This window comes from Bactrocera oleae, chromosome 4, assembly GCF_042242935.1.
Source record: "Bactrocera oleae isolate idBacOlea1 chromosome 4, idBacOlea1, whole genome shotgun sequence".
Classification (NCBI taxonomy): Eukaryota; Metazoa; Arthropoda; class Insecta; order Diptera; family Tephritidae; genus Bactrocera; species Bactrocera oleae.
In genome coordinates this window covers 32,212,880-32,225,344 of record NC_091538.1, presented here as the reverse complement: position 1 = coordinate 32,225,344, position 12,465 = coordinate 32,212,880, and the positions used below count along the sequence as shown (strand labels likewise).

The 12,465-nt window shown below is 33.1% G+C and overlaps 1 pseudogene; it reads right to left on the bottom strand.

The window, feature by feature from the left end:
* The window catches only part of LOC138856942 (uncharacterized), a 52,383-nt pseudogene extending 43,664 nt beyond the window's left edge, over positions 1-8,719 (bottom strand).
* Between the last annotated feature and the right edge of the window lie 3,746 nt (positions 8,720-12,465).

Here is a 12,465-nt window from a genome sequence, read left to right as displayed (position 1 = left end):
AATAGACTAGATCCCTGCTGACGAATTGTGGGTTCGAATCTGTCTTTTTTTAAATGCCAACACGTCTTACTTTTTTCCCGCAAACTAAATAATAAAATCTTCACAATCCAAGCATTCAACTAATTCCGAGATCTGGATTATTCAGCCTATTTCCACACACAACTAATATGACGAATATTTGATATGCTATCCCCTCTTTTGGAAAATTAAAGAAAAACTTGTTCGTCCGTAAGAGTTTCAAAAGGCCGGATGGTGAATTACTTTCAAATTTTTTCTCAGAACAATATGCGTCTACCAACTCGTCATTTAGGTTACCTCAAGTTGTAAATACTTTTTGGAGTTTTTCCTAAAATTTATTCCTCCTTATTACTTTTGACTAAAGATTGTCACACACGTCATCAAAATATATACACAATAACTCTAAACGAGAAGATAATCATCAAGTTTAGTTATTGTAAACACAATTTTTAAACTTAAACCCGATTCTACAGGGCCTACACAAGAACAATGAGTTGTTAAAATGAAATAAAACATTCAAGTTGGGTTAAAATGGGTTCGGTTTCTTAGTTATGGGGATAATTTTATGCAATTTACGATTTGAACCAAAAGTCGGCCAAATGGCCACCACTGATCCGTTTACGTTTCAAAAAGTATTTACAACTTGAGATAACTTGAATTACGAAATAGGAAGGTTAATGAATTTTCCAAAAATTCAAAAAGGAATAAGCCCATAATTTCAAAGAGTATATCCTACAGTTACTACAGAATCATGGGGAACTATCCCAGTAAATATTTGTGCAGCGACACTTTCCTTTAACTTATTTAAACCCTAGTCATAAATTGTATGTTTAATTCTCATGTGACAAAAGATTGTGAAAGCATATTCAACTGCGTGTATTGTTAACGACAACATCACTCATTGTCATAAAAAATTAGCTTTCTCGCAACTCAAGTTAAAAACTTTTCAAAGGAATTTTTAAATAACCAACTGAGAAAGTTTTCGGGTGTAGAAGAATTACCTCAGATCACCCAGCCTTCAGAGAGGACCAGGCATGGGAAGAATATTACAAATCCGCAACAACTCTAAACTAACATGATTGTAATGTTGTGCGAATCCCATTCTATGAAACTATGGTTATAGGCTGCAGTTCAGCATTTCCTAAGCATGGAAAAAAGTCTGATAAAGAAGAGTGGGCTTACCATATGAAAAAATATCAAAAGATGGTACTGAATGGAATAAGCAATAGAAACCTATTCGTTATACAAAACGGGTTTAATTTGCTAAAAATTTACACATATATCAGAAATTCGAACCCCTCGATGGGTAAATTTCGCCCCTAGCAGGAATGTAGTACGACTTCTGTGAGAAAAATTTATTTAAATTGTTCAAACCGATCCTCAATGAACCTATTTTTGGTCAGACTCAGAAATCGTATTAACTTGTTTAAAAAACCAGCCTATATATACCTTATATCCTTAGCAAAACGGCAACATGTGTCAAAAGCAGATCATCCAGCAAATCTTGGGACAAAAGCCTGCAAACCGCTTTACCTCACGAGTACCGCAATTGCTGGAACGGTCCAATGTGGCTGACAGAATCCCACAACTTCTGGCCAGAATCTCTCGCTCGCGATATACCGCTTTACCTCACGAGTACTGCACCTCCTGGAACGGTCCAATGTGGCTGCCAGAATCCCACGACTTCTGGCCAGAATCTCTCGCTCGCGATATAATACCTCCCAAAAGCAGGAAAATTGCAATTTTAATATCACTTAAGGTGATGATAATATATTAGACCGATTTTATTTATTTCCTAGAGCACTAAGAGTAGTCGCTTATGTGCGAAAATTTACTCAAATTCAAAAGTTAAAGGAATAGCAAATGATTCAGCCGCAAAACTCAGGCACACCGACCTGTAAAAGTTGCAGCTCTCGGGTCATGGCCACTATCAACACACCACAAGGACTATCCGTGCAAGTGTGTGGATTTGAAGAATACATTCTTCTCATATGGGCAGCTCTCTGCCGTCGGAAAACATTCTGATTTATTCGTTTACGCATAAGATGGAAAAACAAGAAATATTGTGTATGCCACAGCACTCCAATAAATATCAAATTGAAACGAAACGTTGCAATGTTACAATTTTTTCAAAATAAACAAAATCAATAAAATTACTCAAAATGAAGTCGCCACTCGGAAAAGTGCAGTTCGGATCAATTTATGTGCAATATAACAACACAATACACTCCACACGAATTCCAGTTAAGAGTAAAAAGTTTTGGCTTTTTTTTTAATTTTTTCGTATTTATTAAAAATATTTCATATAAAGAGTTTTTAAAACACAGAGAGTCCACATATGGCAATTCTAAAATATGGATAAAATGCAACCCTCTAACTTGCGGTTCTACCAACTACTTCCACAGTGCACCGTTATTTGTAAATAAGCGAATTTCCTTCCTGAACGGTGCATTTTTTTTATATGAGTAAAGAAATTAGTGTTGACGTACGACAACTAGTTATAAATTGTCATAAAGACAAAACATATTTAAGTGAGATAGAAAACCAGTAGAATTTTCAAAATCAACCCGTCAAACCATAAATCGGAATAATAATCTAACGGAAAGAATTCAAAGCTAGCCGAAGTGCGGTCGGCCGTCTAAGCTTTTATCACGTGCAAAGCCCAAATTTTGGCAGAAATTCCACGAAATCCTCTTCTATTGAAATTGCGAAAACTTTGATATTGCGTCAGTGCATTTAGAACCTGTACAAGAGTGTTTGAGAGATTAATACAAACAAAAACGTAGAGTTGCCAAACTATCGATAGTTGTACCACTCGAGAGTTTAAAAAATTACTATCGATTGTATCGATAGTTTTTCCCCTCAAAACCTACTTAGTTTTCGCTGGTTTAAATTAAGAGACCTTGGCTTTGTATACTTCATTTTTATGAAATAATCTTTGGTTTTATTTTTAAAACAAAACATGAACAACGACGAAAAACACAAAAACATTAATAAAGTTGCTTATAAAACGTTTCATGTTACTATATAAACTGCTCTGAGAGCTGACAAGTTATAAGAAGGTAAATCTTGTATACATATTTTTATTTATTTGTCCCAGGATACAAAGTACATATTACATACAAAGTATGCACCTATAGAGGTGTTACAAAACACCTGTACATAGTCCTGGTAATATTAGTTTATTATAATTAAGTACTAATTTATGTATCACTGTCATTTATAATGAAAAACGCAAGAAAACATAGTGTTTTTAAATATCAGTGTCTACAATCCACTCAGTTATTTTCTTTTTGCTTGCTTTATTTTCAATATTTAACAACTTTAGACTCAGCGTTAACATATTGTAGTATTTAATTGCGATATATATCGAGTCTTTGTAAGATATATTTTTATTAATTTTTGGTGACTGTAACGGTTTAGCTCTAGCCTTACCTTTATATTCATTAATAAGGTCTCTACAATCGGAATAATATACATAGTGACTCAGAAATAAATTTCTTTTTAATACCCAGTACGGGTGTTCTCTAATTTTTATCACATAAATGATTAATTAATTTATCTTGTATTTTTATTAACAATTTTGTAACATTCTTAAAAATACCTCCCCAGGCAATAATTCCATAGTTGACTATATTATCGAATAATGCATAATAAATTGTTTTTTGTGCTTTCTTGTTCATTATATTTTTAAACTTTGATATAAATAGAAAATATTTAGTTTTTTTTATGACTTCTTTGATATGAATATCCCATCTCATGTGACTATCAAAATATATACCTAAGTATTTACAATTATCAGTTCTTTTAATGGTCTTATCATAAATTTTTAACTCAAAACTTTCTGAAATACTGTCTTTAGATGAACCGAAAGTTATATAGTTAGTTTTTTCAACATTTAGAGTTAAGTAATTATTACATATCCAATTCCCTATTAAACTTAACTGCACATTCAGTTGTGATTGAGCTTCCGGCCAAGATTGACCTACCTATACATTTACCTAATGTATCATCTGCATAAGCTGCCAAACAGGTTTCAGGTAGTTCCTTTAAGATATCACTTGCATATAGAAGAAAAATCAGTGGTCCCAAGACCTTGCCTCACCCCTACTTGAACTTTACATTATTTGCTTTTTACCCCGTTAACTTTAACTACTTGATATCTGTTTTCAAGGTAGTCACGAATTAAATCAACAGCGATTCCTCTGATTCCATATCTACAAGTATATAATTTATCCAGCAATAAAACATTATCTACTGTATCAACAGCTTTCGCTAAATCCAGGAAAGCTATCACTGTTGAATTATTTTTATCAATATTAGTGTATATAAAACTGGTAATTGCTACAATTGCATCCTTAGTGCCTTAATTTTTTAAGAAGCCATGTTGGTTTTTCGCGATAATTTTTGAGTTTGTTATGAAGATATAAATTCGTTTATGAATAATTTTTTCAAAAACTTTTGCTATATAAGAAATTAAGGATATTGGACGATAGTTATTAGTTTTTTGTTTGTCTAATGATTTATGAATTGGTAGGATTTCTGCACATTTTAATCCAATTGGCCATATTCCCAAAGTCATAAAGTTATTAAAGATAAATTCCAATGGTTTACTAATAAATTTACTTATTATTTTTAAGACTTTAGTGTTAATTCCATCAGCGCCGCCAGCTTTGTCTCTTAGGTTTCTGATTACTTTTTTAATTTCCTGTTCATCAGTTGGCTGGTCAAATTGACTTAGCATTATTTTCTATATTAGAAATCGTACTGTTATCTGTTTTTTTCATTTTAGCAGCTAAATCTATACCTACATTACTAAAAAAAATTTACAAAAGTATTAGCAATTTCTGCAGAGTTAGTGATCATCACATCATGTTCGATTAAGTAGTCTATATCTTTGGATGCCTTTTCATTTTTACCTAATTTATGATTTACGTAATTCCATAAATCTTTACGACAATTAGATTTACTATTTATCGAATTACTCTCATAATTCCACTTAGTAATTTTCATTACTTTGTCTAGTTTTTTACAGTAAGTATTGTATTTGTTATTAGTTCTATATTATTTTTAGTTTTTTTCATTTATTATATAACTTCTCTTTAGTACGACATGACTTCATTATGCCAATCGTAATCCAATTTTTACACTGTTTAAATTTACGCTTGTTGTGTTTTGGTTTAACAAGAGCATTTTTTATCAAATTTTAAATTTTAGCTATGAGACTATTAGTAGCAATATTTGGATCCTGTATATTTAATATGTCTTCCCAAAGTACATTTTTACTATTTTTCTGCAGTATTTTATAACTGAGATAATTCTTAGGTTCTTTATGCTTTAATAATTTATACGTATTTAATGACAAAAACAATATATAATGATCAGTGATCATTTGTTTATACAATATGTAATTGACTTTACGTTGGGAATATTTGTTTTAACGAACATATTATCTATACATGATCAATCCTCACTATAAGGTCTGGTGGTATTATTAAAAAACGGTACATAATTCATATCTAAAACACTTGATAATAGTAGATATGAGTGATAGTCTACATCATTTAAATTTATAGTGAAATCTCCAACTAATATATGATTTTGATACTCTCGCAACCTGTTGCTACAGAGTATAATAGTTTTGTTCACCTAACGGTTGTTTGTATCACCTAAACCTAATCGAGTTAGATATAGGGTTATATATATATATAAATGATCAGGATGAAGAGACGAGTTGAAATCCGGGTGACTGTCTGTCCGTCCGTCCGTCCGTGCAAGCTCTAACTTGAGTAAAAATTGAGATATCTTTATAAAACTTGGTAGACATGTTTCTTGGTACCGTGAGACGGTTGGTATTGCAGATGGGCGTAATCGGACCACTGCCACGCCCACAAAACGCCATTAATCAAAAACAAATAACTTGCCATAACTAAGCTCCGCAATAAGATACAAGACTGTTATTTGGTACACAAGATCACATTAGGGAGGGGCATCTGCAGTTAAAACTTTTTTTAAAAAGTGGGCGTGGTCCCGCCTCTAATAGGTTTAATGTGCATATCTCCTAAACCGCTAATGCTATAATAACAAAATTCACTAGGAGCAAATGTTTTTAGCACTTCTATTGACGGTGTGAAAATAGTTGAAATCGGGTGGCAACTCCGCCCACTCCCCATATAACGGTACTGTTAAAAACTACTAAAAGCGCGATAAATCAAGCACTTAACACACCAGAGACATTAAATTTTATCTCAGAGATGGTATAAAGTGGCTTTATAGGAACCGCGTTCAAAATTAGTCAGTGGGCCTGGCACAGCCCACTTTTAGGTGAAAACCCATATCTTGAGATCTGCTCAACCGATTTCAACTAAATTTGGTGCATAACGTTTTTTTCATGTTTCTATGTCATAGTGTGAAAATGGGCGAAATCGGACTACAACCACGCTTACTTCCCATGTAACACCATTTTCAATTCCATCTGATTCTTTCACTTTCCACTATGCAAATCAGGTAACAATGACTATATCGGGGTAAAACTTTGCGTGAATAATGCAATTAAAGCATGCCACCTTGCGGCCAAAAATTGTCTGAATCGAACCAAAACTGTTCAAATCCCTAAGTACTAAATATGTGGACCCCAGTGCCTATAGTTGACCTTCTACCGAAAATATCAGTCAATCCACAAAGAAATCTCAAACGAGTATACCATTTGACTTTGCGAGAGTATAAAATGTTCGGTTACATCCGAACTTAGCCCTTCCTTACTTGTTTTAAATTGTTAATAAATTCATCCTTAGGGATGTCATGACATCCGTAAATTCCAGTTACCTTTAAATTTAAATTATTGTTAATACTTATACATGTAGAGAGAAAATTGCAACGCCCGATAGTATCTACGGATGTGGAGTGGAGCTCAACCGATTTCAACCAAATTCGGTGCATAACGTTCTTTTCATGTTTCTATGTCATAGTGTGAAAATGGGCGAAATCGGACTACAACCACGCTTACTTCCCATGTAACACCATTTTCAATTCCATCTGATTCTTTCACTTTCCACTATGCAAATCAGGTAACAATGATTATATCGGGGTAAAACTTTGCATGAATAATGCAATTAAAGTATGCCACCTTGCGGCCAAAAATTGTCTAAATCGAACCAAAACTGTTCAAACCCCTAAGTACTGAATATGTGGACCCCAGTGCCTATAGTTGACCTTCTACCGAAAATATCAGTCAATCCACAAAGAAATCTCAAACGAGTATACCATTTGACTTTGCGAGAGTATAAAATGTTCGGTTACATCCGAACTTAGCCCTTCCTTACTTGTTAATCTTAGAATAAGTATCCATATATATTTTTAAATTGTTAATAAATTCATCCTTAGGGATGTCATGACATCTGTAAATTCCAGTTACCTTTAAATTTAAATGATTGTTAATACTTATACATGTAGAGAGAAAATTGCAACGTCCGATAGGATCTACGGATGTGGAGTGTTTTAGAGCATTTGAGACATACATTATTACTCCATCTGCCTTGTTTATACTGCTTTGATTATAATGTATGCTATAACCATTTAATGAATATAATTTATGTTTAATTAAATTCCACTATAACATGTGGTTTACAATACATATTATACTGTTTAGTTGCCGTTGTCGCATGATAAGTGGGGTTGTTTTTATTAAAATGTTTATTGTAATAAACACAGTTTATACATGATTTCATGGTGCTGGTGCATTCTCTAGTATCATGCTTTCCTGCACAAATTAGACAAGCTGATTCATTGTTACATTTTTTGTGGCTGTGATTGGTCCGGCCACATTTAAAGCACATACTCCAGTCAAAAGCATCAAACACACGACAGTTCTTATGGCCAACATAGGTAACTTTATTGGAACATCGCACTGAGATAAATGTTAGAAGACACTTCAAGAATTAAGCTACGTTTTTTCTTCCTATTAGTAAAGTCAGTTTCTGTTAAAAATATCATCAATTAGTTCTTCTTTGTTCATGTCCCTATCTATATCAAAAATTTTGATTTTGGGAGCATTCATTTTCTCCTGTACCACTTTAAATTTTCACCAAGTTTTTCAGTCAATAGGTCTTTGGTTCTTGTGACATCTTGCTTGCTTTTACACTTAACTATCACTGCACCCGATTTTGTTGTCACTACATTTATTATTTGAGCACTTGTATTAGTAGAAATATTTTTTTTTAACTAGTTGAGCATAGTTTTTATCCGTTTCTTTATTCTTGGTCTTAACTACAATTGCTGGAACTTTTTCAAACACTCTTTCTTTCTTATCTTCTTTTAAAATTTCCGCATACGACTTACATTTGTTTACTTGTGCTTTATTTATTTCCAGTAATTCAGTCAATAATCTCAATTCTTGATTTAAATCACGTAGCAGTTCAATTTCAACCTTGGCATTTAGGAGCTGTTCATCCTCATTGTTTCTCACTGTTTTATTAAGAAGATCTTGTGAGCTTGATGTATCTAACATTACACTGCTGCTCAAACATAACTTAAGATCTTCGTGCTGTTTTATATATGCTATTATTTTTCTTGAGTTTTCATCCAGCGGGGCGTGTTCGGATGAGGTTATGTCTACATCACCATGATCCGGACACACAATCAATCGCTTACCCACGTAAAAACCTTTTTTTAAATCTGTTGAAATCTCCTTCGTGATAAACATATTCACATATAATGCAAATTACGATTTTAGGAATTTTCTTATATTTGAATGACACTTAAAAGTTTCGTCACACTTATCACCAAGCTGCGCAGCTACGTCCCTGTTCTTGCTTGCACTTTTGCATTTTGCTGCAGAGATTTTCACCGCGCTTTGCTCTACGCCGTCTCTTCCAACCATCCCTTCTTCGTTCTTTTGTGCTGCTTAATTATTATTCTACGCTTTTTTGTTTTTGTTTTCCTTGTGTGTGCACATCCTACTAGTTGAGTCAATAGCAAGTTAAAAAATAATGCGTATTCCACTTTTGCATGGGAAATGTTTTCTTCTTCTTTACTCAAACTGAAAGTCTCATAATGATCAACTCATATATTATCAACTGCACTGATAACTACTGTTAATATTTATTCTGACTTATTACACATTTCAATTAAAATATCTATTGCACATACAAATATATAAATTAAACTTTCCGCAAAGTAAATCCAGTGTGAAAATTAAATTTAAATTTCTGAAATTATTCAGTGATTTTTAGTACAATTTTGTATTTTTTTCTTTTCTTTTGCACCAAAAATTTGGTTTTGGTTCATACATACTAAAGTAATATGAGATCAAGAAATTTATACTTACCATAAAAGAATTTTAGGTAGAGTACTTTATTCCTCAATAATCCACTTTGAACTTTCATTATTTTCTATTTATATTCACTCGATGGAAGTTTTTTAAACGAATAAAATGTAGCGCGCTTGATCGCTGTCGAATTTAAGTAAAAACGAATAAAACTGGTGATCGAATTAGCTGATGTGGTGACGACCTGTGCATTAAACTGAGCGCAATGAGCAGGCTTAGCTCATTTAACCACACTAGTTTATGTTTAACTATGGTGATTTGTTGACATAGCCCGTTAAGCCTTTAATGTTGCTCTCCTATCAGATATTAATTAACGTAATACTCATTTATACGCACTGTAGGCGGACTAATTCCTCTGTACATATGTATGAGTATGTACATGGTATATGTATGTATGTTGTGAAATTCGATCACAACAGAATGTTCACATACTATGTTTCAATTTCATAATTCCTTTAAAAATATTTTTCACGGTTCTTAATTTTGCTAAAATAATGGAAAACCGTGGCGTCAAAAATTCTGAATATCGGCCGCATGTATGAATACCTGAGGTTATGTGCATCCGGCATTCCAGAATATTAGAAATTCTTCCCTTATCTAAATATTTCCGCAACATTCCTTTTAACGCATCCAACATCTAATTAAAGTGTAAAAATTACAATAGTTAAATTTATTAATTTGGATTTTATTTTAAAAGTTATCTCTACCTACGATTTTTAAACCACATATAATGAGTTTCTTAAGGCCCAATTTACAATTCTAACCCAAATTCCTGTAAAGGTGTGATCGTTCATCCCTTTCTTTGACTTGCACGTTGTGTATGAGTTAGTTTCCGCGTTAATTCCTTCAATGTATTGGAGTATCATTATGTAGCTTTATTAAGTGAAATTTTGCAATTTTATGAAATTTGTTGGTAAGTCTAGTTAAGATATAAACCATCGATTCAAAATAAACTTCAACTTGTTTGGTTCTGACGTAAAACCAAATGTATAGCGCAAAAACAAATAAGTGTTATTATTTTTAAAAAAGACTTGCTCTCCACCGTCAAAAACGGAGGCGGTTTCGTAATGGTGTGGGGTTGTATATTTGAATTTATTAAAAGACCAATCCACGCATAAAATGGAGCTTGCAGAGGGTTGGTACTTCTAACTCGACAATGACTAAAAACATATTGTCAAATTGTTAAGGAATGTCCACTATATGACGTTCCGCAATAACTCCATTCTGCTTCCCATTTGCTCAATTTGAGCTCCATAGAGAATTTATGGGATGAACAAGGACGAGAAAAAATGAACCTTAAAAAAGCTTTACTCCACGAAAGGGATCTTTTTAAAAAGATTTCACAAAAAATAAGTTTTTTCAATGAAAAACATATTAAACGCTGTTCTGCAAAGCCAAAGAGGCCCCACTATAAATTGGTTTACAGTCAAGGAAAAAAGTCTACATACACCCGTGTTGTTACGAAAACAGGTTTTCACTGCAATAATACTAAAAACAAAAGTAAAAACGTTAACTTCGGTTGCGCAGAAGCTATAATACCTCATAAAATAAAATAATTTCCATGCAGGCACTTTACTCCGATCGTTCGGTTAATATAGCAGCTATATGCTATAGTCATCCGATCCATACAATTTCTTCGGAGATCAGATTAATGCTTTAAATAATAATACATGCCAAATTTCGTGAAGATACCTCGTCAAATGAAAGAGTTTCCCATACAAGCACTTGATTCCGATTGTTCAGTTTGTATGGCAGCTATATGCTATAGTGGTCCGATATCGGCCGTTCCGACAAATGAGCAACTTTTTTGTAAGCATAAAAATTGAGGGACTAGTTTGTATATATACAGACAGACGGACATACGGACAGACAGACAGACAGACAGACGGACATGGCTAAATCAACTCAGCTCATCATGCTGATCATTTATGTGTACATTTTATAGGGTTTCCTTCTGGGTGTTACAAACTTCGTGGCAAACTTAATATACCCTGTTCAGGGTATAATAAAGCATAAAAAATCACCAGGGAAAAAGTCTTCATACAGCTATTACAAAAATTTTAAAATTTCCTTCCAAAAATATTTTTGTTTTTGAATCTTATTATTTGGCATGATCACCTTGGACAGCAATCACTGTTTAGAGACGTCGGAGCATTGAAGTCTACAAATTTTCAGTTAGATCGAAAGAATTTTTAGCCCAAGCTTGGGTAGGGATTGTTTTTAAGGTTTAAGAACGTCCCAAATATGTTAAATCGGATTTATGTCTGGCGACTGTGGTTCTAATTTTAGTTGTCTGGAGGCATTATATACAAACCACTCTCTATGCTTTGTTCAATCTGACGGTTTAAGATTGATTGTCAAATTAAATTTTTGCGAAATATGTTCATATCTTAAACTAAGAGGAATTCAGTTTCTGTGGATACAATCAAGTTTACTAGTCAGAACAATTGTAAATAGCACAAATTTAGGGGAAGGATCAATGTCTTTTCTTACACGGTTTTTTCTAGAATCAATCGACGGTGTAAAAACAAAACTAAGTGTATTTGGTTTCCTTAAAAATTCTCGATTGACCATCACTTACTAAAATATTATACTTAAAAAGCACTCGTTTCCAAAATCAAAATCGCAAAATCAAAAGGTGTATATAGACTTTTTTCCTTGTGTGTAAATATTATCATCAATGCTTTTTTTTTTTGAAAATACGGATTCTAACTGTGTATAGATGGCTCAGAACTGGACTTTTCAGGAGGGTATGTAGACTTTATTCGGTGACTGTGTACTTAAACAAAAATATTTGATAAACCGCTACTGATAACCAATTAGCCTCAATTATTTTAGTCGAAGAGATTAAACATTTGTTTTACAATTCGACCATAACTTCGTATAAAAAACTCAAATAGTTTATTCTATTCGACGTTAATGAATTGAAAATCTCAAGGATTCTTTCCACAGCACGTAGGCCCCCGTTGAACGCCAGTAAATATTTCAACTTTTGATATATTTAATATATTTATTTACTTTCGGATGGTGTTGTCTAGTCCAGTGAGTACTCACTTAAACTGCTATACCAAAAACCAAACATAACGCTTGTCCTACCGTTAGCTAGTGAATACGGTGAGTTG